Consider the following 15,754-nt stretch of genomic DNA (forward strand, 5'->3'; position numbering starts at 1 on the left):
CGTTACCCGATTCATCTTGCCGAAGATGTATAATTTTGAAGATAGACACAGGAACGGATGGTTCACTCTGATTTGAAGCGTATGACGTGTAAAGTCTGACTAACAGCTCCATTGCCCTTACAGAAAACTCAGTACCAAATCTAGGTGCGGGGTTTGCAATAAACGGAACAATCAACGGTGGTTGTTCTCTATCGCGGGCCCCGAAACTCATACTTAATTGATTAGACGATCAAACAATTAGTAGTCCTCAGCGCGTTTTTTCGATGATTCAGTGAAAATGGTATTCTGTGCGCTGTCTGTAAAAATGACAATAATGGTAAAGATAAAATAAAGCCAGGCATTGTCGCCATGTAAGGATAAATTTACAAAACAATCAAATAATTATTCATCCAAGGAACTGAAACTAATATGCAAAATATATTCTTTCGTACAAAAATGACAACTAGTTTCCTCTGAGTAACCTACTCGCTGTCGACTGTCATACTTACTACCTCTTACATGTTTTTTCCTTACAGAGATTTTCTTCAAAACCTGCTAGTACACCATTGCTATACATTTCCTAGTATTACACTACTGTGTGGTACTAAGGATTAGGTACTATAATCTAACGAATAGAAAACGAACTGATACAGGTAAGCTTTCAACTTGTATCATCCATTACATTTTAATCAGTATCGCGTCACCTAAATTATAATATTTTCACGGGTACACAATCAGGAGTGTTCACATCGCATAAGTTTAGGATGTGGATGTCAATCAGTACACTGGTTGATCTCGTCAAGACAGTTGTAAGGAATGGCCAGCCGTATTCCTTACATTCCCCTCTCGTTTCTAACGCTTGCAACCTTTTCCCGCCAACCGGTCATCTACCGAGGGCTCTGGTTTTCAACCTTCCTTCTGTTTGGCCTTGAAACTTGTCAATTCTTCACATAGGTGTTACATTTACATGCAGAATATCTATTGCCTGTGGGACACCTAATCCTAAACAAGCTTGTTTCTTCGTATAAATGTTGCCCATTTCCTTTCTGATTGTCAGTCAGTCTACTTTTAGCTTTCAGTCAGCCTACTTTTAAGGTTTCAGTCAGCATACTTCAGTCCTTTGCACAAGTCAGCCTACTTTCAGTCATTCTACTTCAGTTGTCATCGCAGTCAGTCCACCTTAAGTCTTCAATAAGTCTTCAGTAAGCCTTTCAGTCTTTATAAACACTTTTACCACTGTGCAACAATAAGTTCATTATCACAATATGTCACTATTCCCCATTCTCTCATATCTAAAAATAAGGAAACATTTGACCAATCCCTACACAGTTACTAAACTATCTAGGTCTTTGATACGCTCGGGGCTTGCGATTAGCGAACGAGTCTACCATTCCATTACATCTAGAATCTCCTGTTTCTATGTAAGACTATAGAGAGGTGAGTAGGTGGTTTCTACCCACAACTCTGTATAGAGTAAACGTAACCCATTAAAAATACATCGCGTGACAACATTGCAACGAACGGATCACCAGAAGAACAATTTATTTGGGAATATATCTACATTTAACAGATGCAATACAAAACGTTAATATGGAAAATATACTGGAAAAGGGCTCACTGAGAACACAACAGAAAACAAATACGATTACCTCCAAACACGGTCAAACGACTAACTTCACACAATACCAACCGAACAAGAGACTAACCAAACTGACACCCACCGCCAAACTCTGTTCGGCATTTTGTATCTCTTTTCCGGGTGTTGCTTTTTTCGTCGCGCCATGCACTTCCAAATCCAAAGCGAACCTGAAAATGTATGATCACTGTTTCCGTAGGATCATGGTTTCTTCGTTATATTCTTAACGAAGGGTAGGCCTAAGGTTTTCTGTGAAAAAAAGAACCGATCTTTTATGTATTCGCTACAACATATATTATTCGTCGTGTCGAGCAGTATACGAAGTTTTCGAATAAAATAGAATTTCTTGTTCAATAAATTGCGATAGGGTATCCGGTGTTCTGACCTGAGGGGCCTGCGGTGTTGGGTAAATTGGGACACCAGGGTGGGTCATGTGGGACAGTCTCAGCTTATATTTATAAAATTTAAAAATAAATTGAACTAATTAGTAAGATGCTACTACATAAATTCTTTATGTTAGGAAGTGTTGCTGACTCCCGTGCAAAGAGTCGTAACAAAGAAGAATGAGGGATGAGTGTTGATAGATATGAAATAAAAATGACGATGATATAAAACAAAAAGGGGAATGCTTTATTTCAGAGTTTGAAAGGGACAAAAACCGCACGCTTGCTTGAACAAAACGAGGGGACGAAAAACGAGACAACTTGTCTGGGCTTGAGAAAATGAGACGGACAATGACTGTCTGGGTTGACTACTGAATTACTACTGCCTTCACCCTCCAAAACGGAGCGAAAAGAAGACAAAAAAAGTCTCACTAAATTTGCGGGCCCATGCCCCCTACAGCCCTGCCCGCGAGGGCAGCACCGTAGGTGACAGCGGGACCCACCGTGACAACAGGTGCAATGACAACAAAAAAAGTCAAAGAGCACTTCAGGAGAACATAAACATGATTTCACTTGGTACATTCACAAATTGAGATTTGTGAATGGAGCTTTGGCTGTAGCTCCATTACAAGCAATATTTACATTTTTACAATATTAAAGTTGAACGTTTACGCTGTTGAAGATTCCGTTTTTTCTTCTTTTGCGTAAACCTCTTGTTCCTTTGCCGCAACCATGATACATAATTTGGCCACCAGCCGAATACATGGTTTTGGATGGTTGGTGAGCTCACTTTTACAACTCGAACAATGTTATCCGTTGCACTGGGAATAACTTCCAACACTTGGCCCATCGGCCACTGCCCACGCAAAGTATTTGGTTCGATCGCAAGCACTAGATCTCCCACGGTGACATTATGCCTATTTTCTTGCCATTTTCTTCTCTCGGTTAAGTGGGGAACGTATTCACGTAGCCATCTGATCCAAAAGTGCTGAAGGATGGCTTGACTTTGCTGAAACTGCATGTTGGTTACGTTCAAGTCTTCCACGTCGGCCAATTGTAGAGGCAAGTGTAAGGAACGGCCAACCGTACTCCTTACCTTCCCCTCTCGTTCCCACGCTTGCAACCCTTTTCCGCCCTCTTCCGCCAACAGATCATCTGCCGATGGCTCTGGCCTTCAAACTTGCCAATTCTTCACATAGGTGTTACATTTACACGCAGACTATTTATTCCCGTTGGGACACATAATCCTAAACGACCTTGCTTCTTCGTATAAATGTTGTCCTTTTTCCATATTGTCAGGCAGTCTACTTTCAGTTGTCATCTCAGCGAGTCCACTTTTAGCTTTCAGTCAGTCTACTTCTAGCTTCGGTTGTCATAACAATCATTCACCAATTTCAAGTGTCATCTCAGTCAGTCTGTCTCAGTAAGTCTCCTTTCGTCAATTATCAATTTGGTCTTTGTAAAATACTCGAACACAGTGCAACAATACAGTTCATCATCGCTATCCAATAATTGTAAGTAAGGAACAGATCTTTTTCGAACCTTACACAAGTATGGGCGAGCTCCATCGTATAGGAAGTGATTTGGCGTTAACGGATCCGGGTCTTCTGGGTCCATACTAAGATGTGTTAACGGCCGAGCGTTTAGCAAAGCTGCTACTTCAGCGATTACGGTTCGTAGCACTTGATCCGTAACTAGGCAATTGCCGATACTGGTCTTCATTGCCCGTTTGCAGGATTGTACAATCCTTTCCCAAACACCACCGAAATGGGGTCCATGGGGTGGAGAAAAATGCCACTCTATTTGTTGGCAGGCCATCACCGTTTGGAATTCTTGGTGTTTGGCAACAAGTTCTTCTAGGGCTTGTCGTAACTCTTGCTCGGCGGTGAAAAGTTTGTCCCATTGTCGCTGTAAACGACCTTGGGTTTTCCACGTTGGCTAACAAAACGGGAGAAGCAGAGTAAAAACTCCTCCATACTGAGCCCGTTGGCCACTTCCAGGTGAACTGCTCGTGTGGTGAAGCACGTGAATAGGCTGATCCAACGTTTTTCATGTCTTCTTCCCCGTCCACCAACTCTTACGGTCAAGGGACCAAAGTAATCGATCCCTGTGTACGTGAACGCGGGCAGATGAGGCGTTAAACGATGTACTGGAAGGGAAGCCATCAACCGCGGGCTGGGCTTCGCCGACGTGCGCTTGCAAGGCCAGCAGTTGTTGAGTACGGATCTTACCGCTTTACGTCCAGAGAGTATCCAATAGCGAGAACGGAGGTCAGTTAGCAAGCTCTCTGTCCTGACGTGCATGTTTCTAACGTGGGGATCCCAAATTATCCTTTTCGTTAAAGGTTGAGATGCTGGTAGAATTATGGGGTGTTTGGCTGCACAGTCGATCGGCGCTTGAAGTATACGTCCGCCAATTCGCATCTGTCCAGCTTCATCCAAGAAGGGCTGGAAGGTGCGAAGTTTTGATCTGAGTGGTAATTCCAGATGCTTGCGGAGGGCGTAGACTTCTTCAGCAAAGGCCAATTCTTTCGCGCGTACGATGCATTTCGTCAATGACGTTACCATTTCTCCTACTGTTAACTCTCCGGCAATTGGTTTTTCATCACGTAGTTTTGCTCTAGCGTTGTTGGCAAACCTTTTACTCCAGGCCAGCACTCGTTGAAGTCTCAACAGACTGGAGAAACGTGTGACGCATCGGTCGATGACATGATTCTCGTCTTCCGTTTTGACTGCCAGGACGCGGATTACATTTACGTCTCGTTCTTCCGGCTCCGTAATCTCTTCCCAAGTGTACCACTCTGAGGGGTCTAGGTTCAGGAACGAAGGTCCTCGATGGAAGTAGACCAAATCGTTGATGTCCTTTGGGTCGATACCCCTGCTGCAGAGATCCGCTGGGTTTTAGTCTTCCGCAACGTGACGCCATTGTCGACGACCCGTGTTTCGGAGTATTTTTCCGATACGGTTGTTGACGAAGACTTCAAATCGGCATGTCTTTGAATGGATCCACCGCAGCACCGTTTGTGAGTCTGTGTGGAAGGTCACTTGCCGCAAATCGATCTCCAGCTCACGGCAAATCGTGAGGACGATGTTGAGACCTTCTACTGCCGCTTGTAGTTCCAAACGTGGTATCGTGAGACCTTTCACTGCGTTTTCGACATGACGAATGACACGTTGACGGACTGGTCTTCAAATACAGTGCGGAAGTAGGCTACTGCTCCGTACCCTTTGGAGCTTGCATCCGTGAAGACGTGAAGGTTCTGTTGAGTCCAACGTCCTCGTTTGAAACGGAAGCATCTCGGCACTGATAGCGACTCCAAATTTTCCAGATGGTCGTACCAGCAATAGAAACGTTGATTTAACGTTTCCGGTACTACGTCGTCCCAACCGATCCGTTCTTCATTTGTCCAGATGTCTTGGAGTAGTGACTTCATTACGAAGATGACAGGTGTGACAAGTCCCAACGGGTCATAGACGCTAGAGATGCGCTTCGTGAGTGTCACGTTGTTTGGCGGCTTCCGAATCTTGAAAGTCAGCATATCTCGCTCGCTGTCCCACATTACTCCAAGGGTTCTTTTGACGGGGAGTTCCTCCAAGTCCAGATCCAGTGTGTGGTGACGCGAGGCCGAATTCTCGTAGCGCTGCTATCACCGTTCTAGATGACGACGTCCATTTGGTCAAGTTGAATCCCCCTAACTCGAGGAGGGACTTCATTTGGCGGGACCGTTTGATGACCTCGTCTTCGGAGTCGAATGAGTCGAGATAATTGTCGACGTAGAAATTACGTCGAACGCTATCGGCTACGTCTGGAAACTGGCGGCGGTGGTCATCGGCCGTCTTGCTGAGGGCGAAGATGCAGCTCGTTGGGGAGGATATGGCTCCAAATACGTGCACCGTCATCTGGTACGTTAATGGAGCTGTAATACTGCCAGGAGTCCGGTAGAGAAATCGGAAGGCTGCCTGGTCTTCGTCGGGGACTTTCACTTGGTGAAACATTTTCTCGATGTCTGCTCCGACTGGCACGAGGTTGCAGCGGAATCGGATGAGCACACCGAGCAAGCTAACGAGTATGTTAGGTCCCCGAAGCAAATTTTGATTTATCGATGTGCCACCGAACTCAGCAGCTCCATCGAATACGACTCGAACTTTGGTTGATGAGCTGGAAGGGCTCGCGACCCCGTGATGTGGTAGATACCACGTTTTGTTAGTCTCCGTCTGGGCTTCTTGGGTCGTTAGGAGTCGGGAATGTTTTAAGCCGATGTACTCCTTGACCACTGCATCGTACTTCTTAGCAAACTCCTCGTCTCGGTGAAAACGTCGTTCGAGAGCGTAGAGCCTCTTCAATGCAGCTGCCCGATTGTTTGGGAGGGTTCCGTCGTCGGCTTTCCACATTAAGCCGACTTGATACTGGTTACCGATACGTTTTACTGACGATTCGAGGATGCGTTTCCCACGTAGATCATCCTCGGATAGAACGGGTGGTTCTATTTCTACTTCGTAAGCCTCGAGTTGCCAAAACTTCTTCACCAGCTCGTTCAGGTCCTCGGTACGTTCCTCGGTGGCCAGATGAGCGATGAACGGGCGTCCGTCTTGTGGCGGGCCCGTTTGTCCACCCAAACACCAACCAAACGGCGTCTTGAAGGCGTTGGGCCCAGTCGTTCCAGCCGGCGGCTTGATGAAAGCTACATGATCGTGGGCCTCGGCGATGTCGATTCCTATCAGCACGGTCACGTCTTCTTCTTGAACAGTCGGGACGGCAATACCACGTAGGTGCGTCCGTGACTCCAACTGTCGAGGGTCGATTGGCGAATTCGGCGTCACCTTCAAATTGTCGACGGCGTAAGCGTGTTTGACTTCAAACTGGCTATTACCATCACGAGACGTTAGGGCGAAGTTTACTACGGAAGCCGTAACGTTAGACATGGCTCCTGTTGAAATACCAATTTCCATCTCATGTGGTGAGAAGAGGCTTCCACTTTATGTAACCATGTTGCCCTGATTCCTCTTTACGTATGTCATATGTCAGTGTTGAAAAGTCTATCTGGATCTATGTGGCAATTTCTGTGGTATCAGTCTATTCATAAATATAAAGCAAGTAAGGTGTTAACTCTTGTATGTATACTTTGTTTAACAGGTTATGGGCCCAGTTATTTGAACGCATACTGTAACATAAAGAAAACTACATTCGAGTATAAACTTTGCCTATCGTTTAGCATGACTTCTAATCCAATCAAGGAAATGAGTCACGTTGCTAAGTTCGACGGCACGAATTTCCAATTCTGGAAGTTTCAGATCACCCTCTTGCTAGAACAGCATGATCTGATTGAAATTGTCACTGGTGCATCCAAGGCACCTTATCCAATCATTGAAGCAGCAACTCAAGTCGTGACAAACTCAGTTGCCGTTAAGACCTGGAACCAACGAGACAGCACTGCTAGAAATTTCATAGTCTTCACAATGGAATCCCAACAGGCACGGTCAATGATGACATGTAAATCAGCAAAGGAGACGTGGACACGTCTGACAGACCAGTATGAACAGGTGGCCTCAGAAAACAAGCACTTTCTTCGGCAGAGATTCTATCAGTACGAGTTCAACAAAGAGCATGACATTGCTGCACACATCACCATGATTGAGTCAATGGCAAACCAATTGAATGATATGGGGGCGAGTGTTGACGAAGTTGACATTGTAACTAAGATCATTGTCACCCTTCCTCCCAGCTACAAGCATATAATATCAGTATGGGACAACATGGATGACAGCAAGAAAACGTTGCAATCTTTGAGGTCACGCCTTTTTAAGGAAGAAGCTCGTAACAAAGGTTGCCAAGAAGAAGATGGTGTCAACGCTACATTCTTTGCCAAGAAACAAGAGATTCCTAGTCAACAGTCTACATATCCACAATCTGCAGCTGCTCGCCTTCCATCACAGCAACCAGGGCAACATTCATTCGGTCGTGGACGAGGATTCAGAAAGAGAAACTGCAACTACTGTGGTGGAAAGAACCACTGGGAAAGCCAATGTTGGACGAAGAAAGAACATATTGAAAATGGAATTCCTAATGGATCTCAGCCGCTACATGCCCAATTTGCACAGTTCAAGCCTCAAGGACAACCCGACTGGCCGGGAGATTACGCTTTTACAACTCTCCCAGGTGGCATTAAATTTGAAGATAACTTTAGAGACAACTGGTATGTGGACTCTGGCTGTACTATTCATATGTCGGATCAGTTTCATCTATTTACAAACTATCAAGCGGTCAAGAGTGGAAGTTGGCCAGTGAAAGGAGTTGGACATAATAACAATCTGCTGCAAGCTAAAGGAATGGGAGACATTACAATCCAAACCAATGTCAATGAAGAATGGCATTCAGGTATCCTAAGGAATGTGCTATTTGTTCCTGGCTTAGGCGTCAATCTTTTCTCCGTCCGATCTGCAACAAGAGCAGGCTTACTCGTCTTGTTCAACAATGACCGAGTTATCATCTCTAAGGGTGAGAAGATTGTGGCGGTCGGCGAAAGTTTCTCCAATCATCTATATCGTCTGAATATACGAAGTGACAAGAACCATCTCCTTCACGCTGAATATCCGAAGATCGGACAGAATTCAGATTGTCAACAAATTGCATTCCATGTGCTATCCAGAGCAGAAGCTCAACCTCTTCACCTGTGGCACCACCGCCTAGGACACACAGACACAAAAACCATCCGGAAGATGGAGTCAGAGAAGTTGGTGGATGGGCTTATTATCAAACGTAGTGATACATCTGCTGCGCCATTCTGTGAAGGTTGCGCACTAGGCAAACATCATAGGTTGCCATTTCCGACTGGAGGGAGAAAACGAGCCAATAGGATAGGAGAGCTCATCCATTCAGATGTGTGCGGACCCATGTCAAAACCTTCACCTAAAGGAGCCAAGTACTTTGTTATATTCAAAGACGATTTTAGTGGCTATGTCTTCATATATTTTATCAAACTAAAATCTGAGGTAGAAGCACTTTTTAGACAACTAGTTCAACGCATCTTGGTAGAAACTGGTCATCACGTGGTCACCCTTCGCACAGACAACGGTGGGGAATATTTCAGCAACACATTTGAAGAGTGGTTAAAGGAGAGAGGAATAAAGCACGAATCAAGCGCCCCAAAGACACCAGAACAAAACGGAGTGTCGGAAAGATCCAACCGGACCATTGTTGAACCAGCCAGGAGTATGTTGCATGCCGCAGGTCTTCCAATTGAACTTTGGGCGGAGGCCTCCAATACTGCTGTTTACATCAAAAATCGAGTTGTGTCAAGGAGTCGAGAAGGGAAAACGCCTTATGAGATCTGGAAAGGTATCAAGCCCAATTTTTCTCATCTTCGAGTGTTTGGAGCAGATGCCTATGTTCATGTACCAAAGGATGAACGAACTAAATTTGATCCGAAGGCAATTAAGTGTATACATGTTGGGTACTGTGAAACCCAGAAGGCTTTTAGACTATGGGATCCAGCCACTAGGAAAGTGAGGATCAGTAGAGATGTCCTCTTTAACGAAGAGAAATTCTGTTCTATTAAATCAAGAGAATTTAGTTTCAGCGATTCTCCACTGGTATATCCAGAACCTATACCATTGGTTCCAGAAAATTCAATATCAGACCCATCTGGAGCATTGTCGTCTGAAAAACAATTGTCTTTGAATCCAGATCAATCATCTGAAGCCCAAGAAGCACCGGTTGTTACCATCGATCCAGTTGCAATGAATCCAAGAAAAAAGAAACAAGTTACCATCATCACTCCCAGAGAGGAAAAACCACTTGGAACAAGAATCAGAAACAAACCCAACCGGTGGATAGAAGAATCTCAAACTGAAAAATATGCAATACTAGATGTTGAAGAACCGGAAACGGTTGAAGAAGCTCTCAACTCAGCTCAATCAGAGAAGTGGATGGTAGCCATGGATGAAGAGTATAAGTCACTTGTGAAGAACAACACCTGGACAATCTGCAGTTTACCAGCTGGGAGAAATGCAATCAGGAACAAGTGGGTGTTTAAGATTAAGACCGGGGTTGAAGATAAATATAAGGCTAGGCTTGTCGCGAAGGGGTTCACACAAAGACCTGGCATTGACTACGAAGAAACCTATTCTCCAGTAGTGAGACATGACTCTCTGCGTACCGTACTTGCAATCACAGCTGCTGCAAACCTTGAGATGGTGCAATTGGATGTGAAGACAGCCTTTCTGAACGGGGATCTTCATGAAGAACTCTATATGTTTCAACCAACGGGATTCGAAATTGAAGGGCAAGAAAATCTGGTGTGCCGACTGAACAAATCACTGTATGGTTTAAAACAAGCTTCGCGTTCCTGGAATGAGAAATTCAACAACTTCTTGGTGCAGTATGGTTTCTCACAAAGTAAAGCAGACCCGTGTGTTTACACGATTAGAACAGAAACCGAACTAACCATAATGGCCATATGGGTCGATGACGGAGTCGTTTGCAGTTCTCTACAATCAAGACTGGAAGACATTGTCCGCTACCTTGAGAGTGTGTTTGAAATGACTCACGGTGATGTAGAATGCTTCGTGGGGATCGAAATAAGAAGAAATCGAGAAAAGGGCCTTATTCATATCAATCAAGAAAAATACATCGAGAAGATCCTCAAGAAATTTCATATGGAAAAATGTTATCCCAAATCCGTACCGGCAGACCCACATGCAAGATTGTCCAATAATGCAGAAAGAGACCCGAAGGATTCATTTCCGTTTAGAGAAGCAGTTGGATCCTTGATGTTTGCGGCCACTTGCACAAGACCTGATATTGCATTTGCAGTAAATCAAGTTGCACAATTCTCAAATAATCCAGCAAAGGCACATTGGGAGGCAGTGAAGAGAATTCTTTCGTATCTTCGAGGCACCATCACTGCTGGAGTCTGCTATGGAGGAGTACAGGAAAGTAACATGCTGATAACATACTCGGACTCGGATTACGCTGGCGATCTCGTCACTAGGAAATCAACAACTGGCATTTTCTGTTTTCTCAATGGTGGCCCAGTGTCATGGTCAAGCCGTCGTCAGGACTGTGTATCTCTTTCGTCTACTGAAGCGGAATATGTCGCTGCCAGTACAGCCACAAAGTCAGTCATGTGGTTTCGGCAACTACTGGGTGACATTGGATTTGAGCAGAAGTCACCTACTACTTTGTTGTGTGATAATCAGGGTGCAATCAGCTTGGTGAAAAACTCTGGGCATCAAGCGAGAACAAAGCACATAGACGTTAAGTACCATCACATTCGCAACATGGTCGAGGAAGGAGTCATCCACATTGAGTACATTCACACTTCACAACAACTAGCAGATATTTTAACAAAGCCTCTGGATGGACAGCTCTTCAGTCGACTACGGGAAGAAAGCAACATAGTTGATTTTAATCATGTGATGTAAAATTGAGTGGGTGTGTTGAAATACCAATTTCCATCTCATGTGGTGAGAAGAGGCTTCCACTTTATGTAACCATGTTGCCCTGATTCCTCTTTACGTTATGTCATATGTCAGTGTTGAAAAGTCTATCTGGATCTATGTGGCAATTTCTGTGGTATCAGTCTATTCATAAATATAAAGCAAGTAAGGTGTTAACTCTTGTATGTATACTTTGTTTAACAGCTCCGTCATACGAGACAACGTTGATGCGTTTAGATGGCCCAACGAGTCCCAACCTTTTGCAAAGACGCTGCGAATCAGCGTGTTGTCGCTTCCGGTATCAAGAAAACCGAAAGTGTCGACCCACGTTTTGCCAACTCCAACACGAACCGGTACGATCTTGAAACGTACACGTCGTTTTACTGTTTCCAAATGGGTTAAGGTCCCAAGGAATGCTGTCGAAGGTGGCGCTGATGGAGCAGTTGGATCCGCTAGCCTCCTCAATGGGGTGAATTCGGATCCATGAAGCAAGGTGTGGTGACGGGTTCCAGTACAATCAGCGATAGTACAGCTGACGTCCCTGGGACATTCCTTGCGTTCGTGTTTTCCCCTAAGACATAACAGACATCTTCCGGACTTCAATACTTTCTCAGCCCTTTTTGTGGGCGTGAGAGACATGAAGACGGTGCAGGTTGAGAGCTGGTGGCTCCTGCCGTTACATACAAAGCATTTCCACCGTTTCGTCTTCTCGGCTTGCATCTTCCCCGATGTTGGTCGGCTCCTTGGAGGCATGGTTGCTGAAGATGTTGACGCCGCTACTTTCGAACCTTCCATCGTCGATACGTGTCCAATGGTCGACGTGTGTGGGAAGCTGGGTCTCTTGACGGGCTTCCTTTCGTCGAACTTTACACCTTTGGACGTCGACGTGGGTAGAGACTCGAATACATTTTTTCCATGTTGCTTGCTCATGGATTTTAACGTCACCCAGTCGTCTAAGTCTAGAACATTTAGTTCTGGAGCGCACACTTACGATGTGCTTGCCAAGGCAACGGCAGATCTCCATGCGGAATTCCGGCTTACCGCTAAAGTCAACTGCACAATTACAGACAATGGATCTAGCTTTTTAAAAGCCTTCGAGATGCATCTGATGAACCCTTAACCCAGCTTATGACTTCATTAGGAAGACAATAGGTGAGTTATTCGTTATCGATAACATAACACGATGGAACAGCTACCACAAAGCGATATGCATAGTGCATAGGCATATCGAAGAAAAATGAAGAACTTTTCGAACAATTTTCGAACTTTTCAAGCTTAAAAAAATGTCAGCCGCTGAACAAGAATTTCTTAAAGAGTTCATTAAAGTTATGAAGCTAATCTCTCACGCCTTGGAGGTGTTCCAAAACGAAGAAGCTATGTCATTGGGATGTGTTCTTCCTATAATTACAATATTGAAGGACACCCTTGCAAGTCGCCAACAAGATAGAGGTATCGTCCATTGCATTCCTCTTGTCCATTGCCTCTTCGATGTAGCAAGTAGCATCCGGTAGGCAATATATTGCGTAAGAGTAGTGTTGGTGACTATCTAAACCTTAAAACGATATATCGATATTTTTAGATAGTTTTTAGATAGTCGACTTTTTTAGATAATCGCTGTATCGATACATGGCGTCTAGTGGAAATGAGAAAAAAACTATAATAATTTAATAATTTTTACCTTTGCCTTGATTTAAACTCCGATGCTATGTGTTACGAGCTCCGACTTAAACCCAAACCGCTAAACCAGTAAAAAACAACCGACATGGCACAAGTATGGTTTTCGTTGAAGAGTATCGATGCAAAAATCATGAAATACAATATTTATATCGTCTGCTTTACTTTACAAGTCTTAACAGATGTTTTAGTTATAAATATCAGTGTTGCCTTACGTAATAGAATAGGTTTTTGTAGAAATTTTTATTACATGAATATAAAATGTAATGAAATAATATGAAATATAAAATGTAGAGAAAATAATAATTTACCATTGTGCAAATGTATATGTCGTAAGCATCTAAAAATATGTATTTCAAATTTTAAAAAAAATTATCACAGACGCATTCGAATTTCTGTACTTCGTATTACGAGCGCGGAATTGATCCACAACGCTAACTCGTCACATTTTGTGTGTCAGGCAATGAATCCAACGTTTGGTGCCGAGTATCGATACAAATTTCAGAAACAACTGCTATTTACCGTCATCTGCTTTATCCACGGTGCTAAACAGAATACTATTTTGCTATGAAAATCTGTTACAATTATAAATTAAAACTCTTATTTTATTAGTACCGTACACGCCTCAGTTAACAGAGAGCAAGCATCCTAAACTGTTGTTACTCAGATACGTTTAAAATTTAATGTGTAGCAGATTGTACTAAAAAATGCCCCAAAGCAGATTTGAACTCGAGATTTCCGAATCCCAAGCGCAGTCCTTTTCCACAGCGCTACTCCCTCATTAAATTTGTAAGTATTGCAATGCATAATAATATTGTTACCGAGTATCGATACAAATTGCAGACGAAATTCTAACATTGCTGTCGTCTGCAACGACTTAGATTGAAGATTTGTTTACTATTGATATCAGGGTTGCCACCGCAATTAATAGTATTCTTATACAGCGAATAAACTATTAAAAACGTCAAAATATTTATATAGGACTGTTATGCAAAATGTTTTGAAATTCCCGTTAAAAAAACATCTAAAACATATTTTTGCAACAATTAAAAATAGTAAAAAACTATGTCTCCATTGATGGTTGAACTCCGTATCTTTATGTCCTGAGTCACATCTTCTTCCACTTAGCCATAACGTTCTTGAACAATAAGTAACCAGCAAGATGGTATTGTTGTGGGGTAGTATCGATACAAATTGCAGACGAATATCTAATTTTATCGTCGTCTGCTCAATTTTACGTAGCTGCGCAGTGAAATTTTTCAGTATTCAGCGATGTTGCCATCAAATTTATCAGTGCTTTAAGTTTCGTAATAATTATTATAAATATTTAAAAAAAGGACAAATGCTACCGCTTCTAAAAAACCTTCTTGTAAAAACATTTTCTGCAATTTTTCTCACACAACCAAAAATTCTGGAAAAATCGTCTATTGGGATTGAACCAAAGGACTTTGAGTCATGAATCTTGCCTTATAACTCTGCGCCAGCACACTTATGAAAATTCGAATCATAATCGAAATGCATTTTTGTTGTGTATAATATCGATACAAATAGACAACGGAAATCTAATATTTCAGTCGTCTGCTTGCTTTTCAAAGTATGAAACATTATTTGCAAAAAATCGATAAAAACATGTATCCGTACCTAACGTTGAACTCGGAATTATTGTGCCACAAACGCTGTATATAACCACAGCGCTATGACATGTATTAGGGAGACGATGGTTGCCGAATGAAGGTTATTGTTTATAATTATCGATACAAACCCGACAAACTAACCCATATCATTTGTGCAGTGCTATTTTTGGCCGGTAGATGGGGGTTATTAGATATTTTATAGATAATCGTATCGTTATCTAAAAGTGGGCGTAGATAATTTGTATCTAGCAGAACTATATAATCGCCAACACTAGGGTAGACACAGATTTCTTGGGGTCGTGTGCGATTCGTGTCTTGCTGCATAATAATCTGATTTGGGTTCCATTCTGAATGTATGCTGCGACGCTGTAAGCATCGTCACTGGCGTCGCAGAATAGTTGCAGTTGTTGGGTTTCTGGCCCGATTCCTCGGTCTATTTTGGTATCAACAAGGTCTAATAGTCCCTTGATGAATGTCTCCCAGTTTGGGAGGATTTTTGCCGGTACCGGCTCATCCCACCCAGTTTGCTCGACCCAGATCCTTTGCATGATCACTTTAGTGATCACGGTCACCGGTGATATCGGGCCCATCGGATCAAAGGCTTTCAAAGCGAGACTGAACAGCCTCCGCTTCGAGGGTCTTTTTATCAAGCTTATCGGCTTCGTCTAATAATTTCCAGACGTTGAACCGAAACGTGTCGGTCAAGGGATCCCAAGCTACTCCCAGGGCCTTGATGGTTTCGCCGGGGTTCTGACCCATACTTACGAGCTCGTCTTGGAACCCTATTTCCTTTAATTCTTCACGCAACTCTTTACTATTGGCATTCCACTTTCGTAGCCCCATTTTGGCGGTGCTGAATAGCTGTTGTGCCTGCTTGATGAGTCGAGATGCCTGAGGTACGTCGTCAGCTCCCCCCAACCAGTCATCCACGTATACTTGTTCCCGTAGTTGATTGACTAAGTCTGGGTAGCCCTGCCCGTTATCGTCCAAGCACTTTAAGATCACCGCCCT

The sequence above is a fragment of the Daphnia carinata genome, chromosome 10 (assembly GCF_022539665.2).
Source record: "Daphnia carinata strain CSIRO-1 chromosome 10, CSIRO_AGI_Dcar_HiC_V3, whole genome shotgun sequence".
NCBI lineage: Eukaryota > Metazoa > Arthropoda > Branchiopoda > Diplostraca > Daphniidae > Daphnia > Daphnia carinata.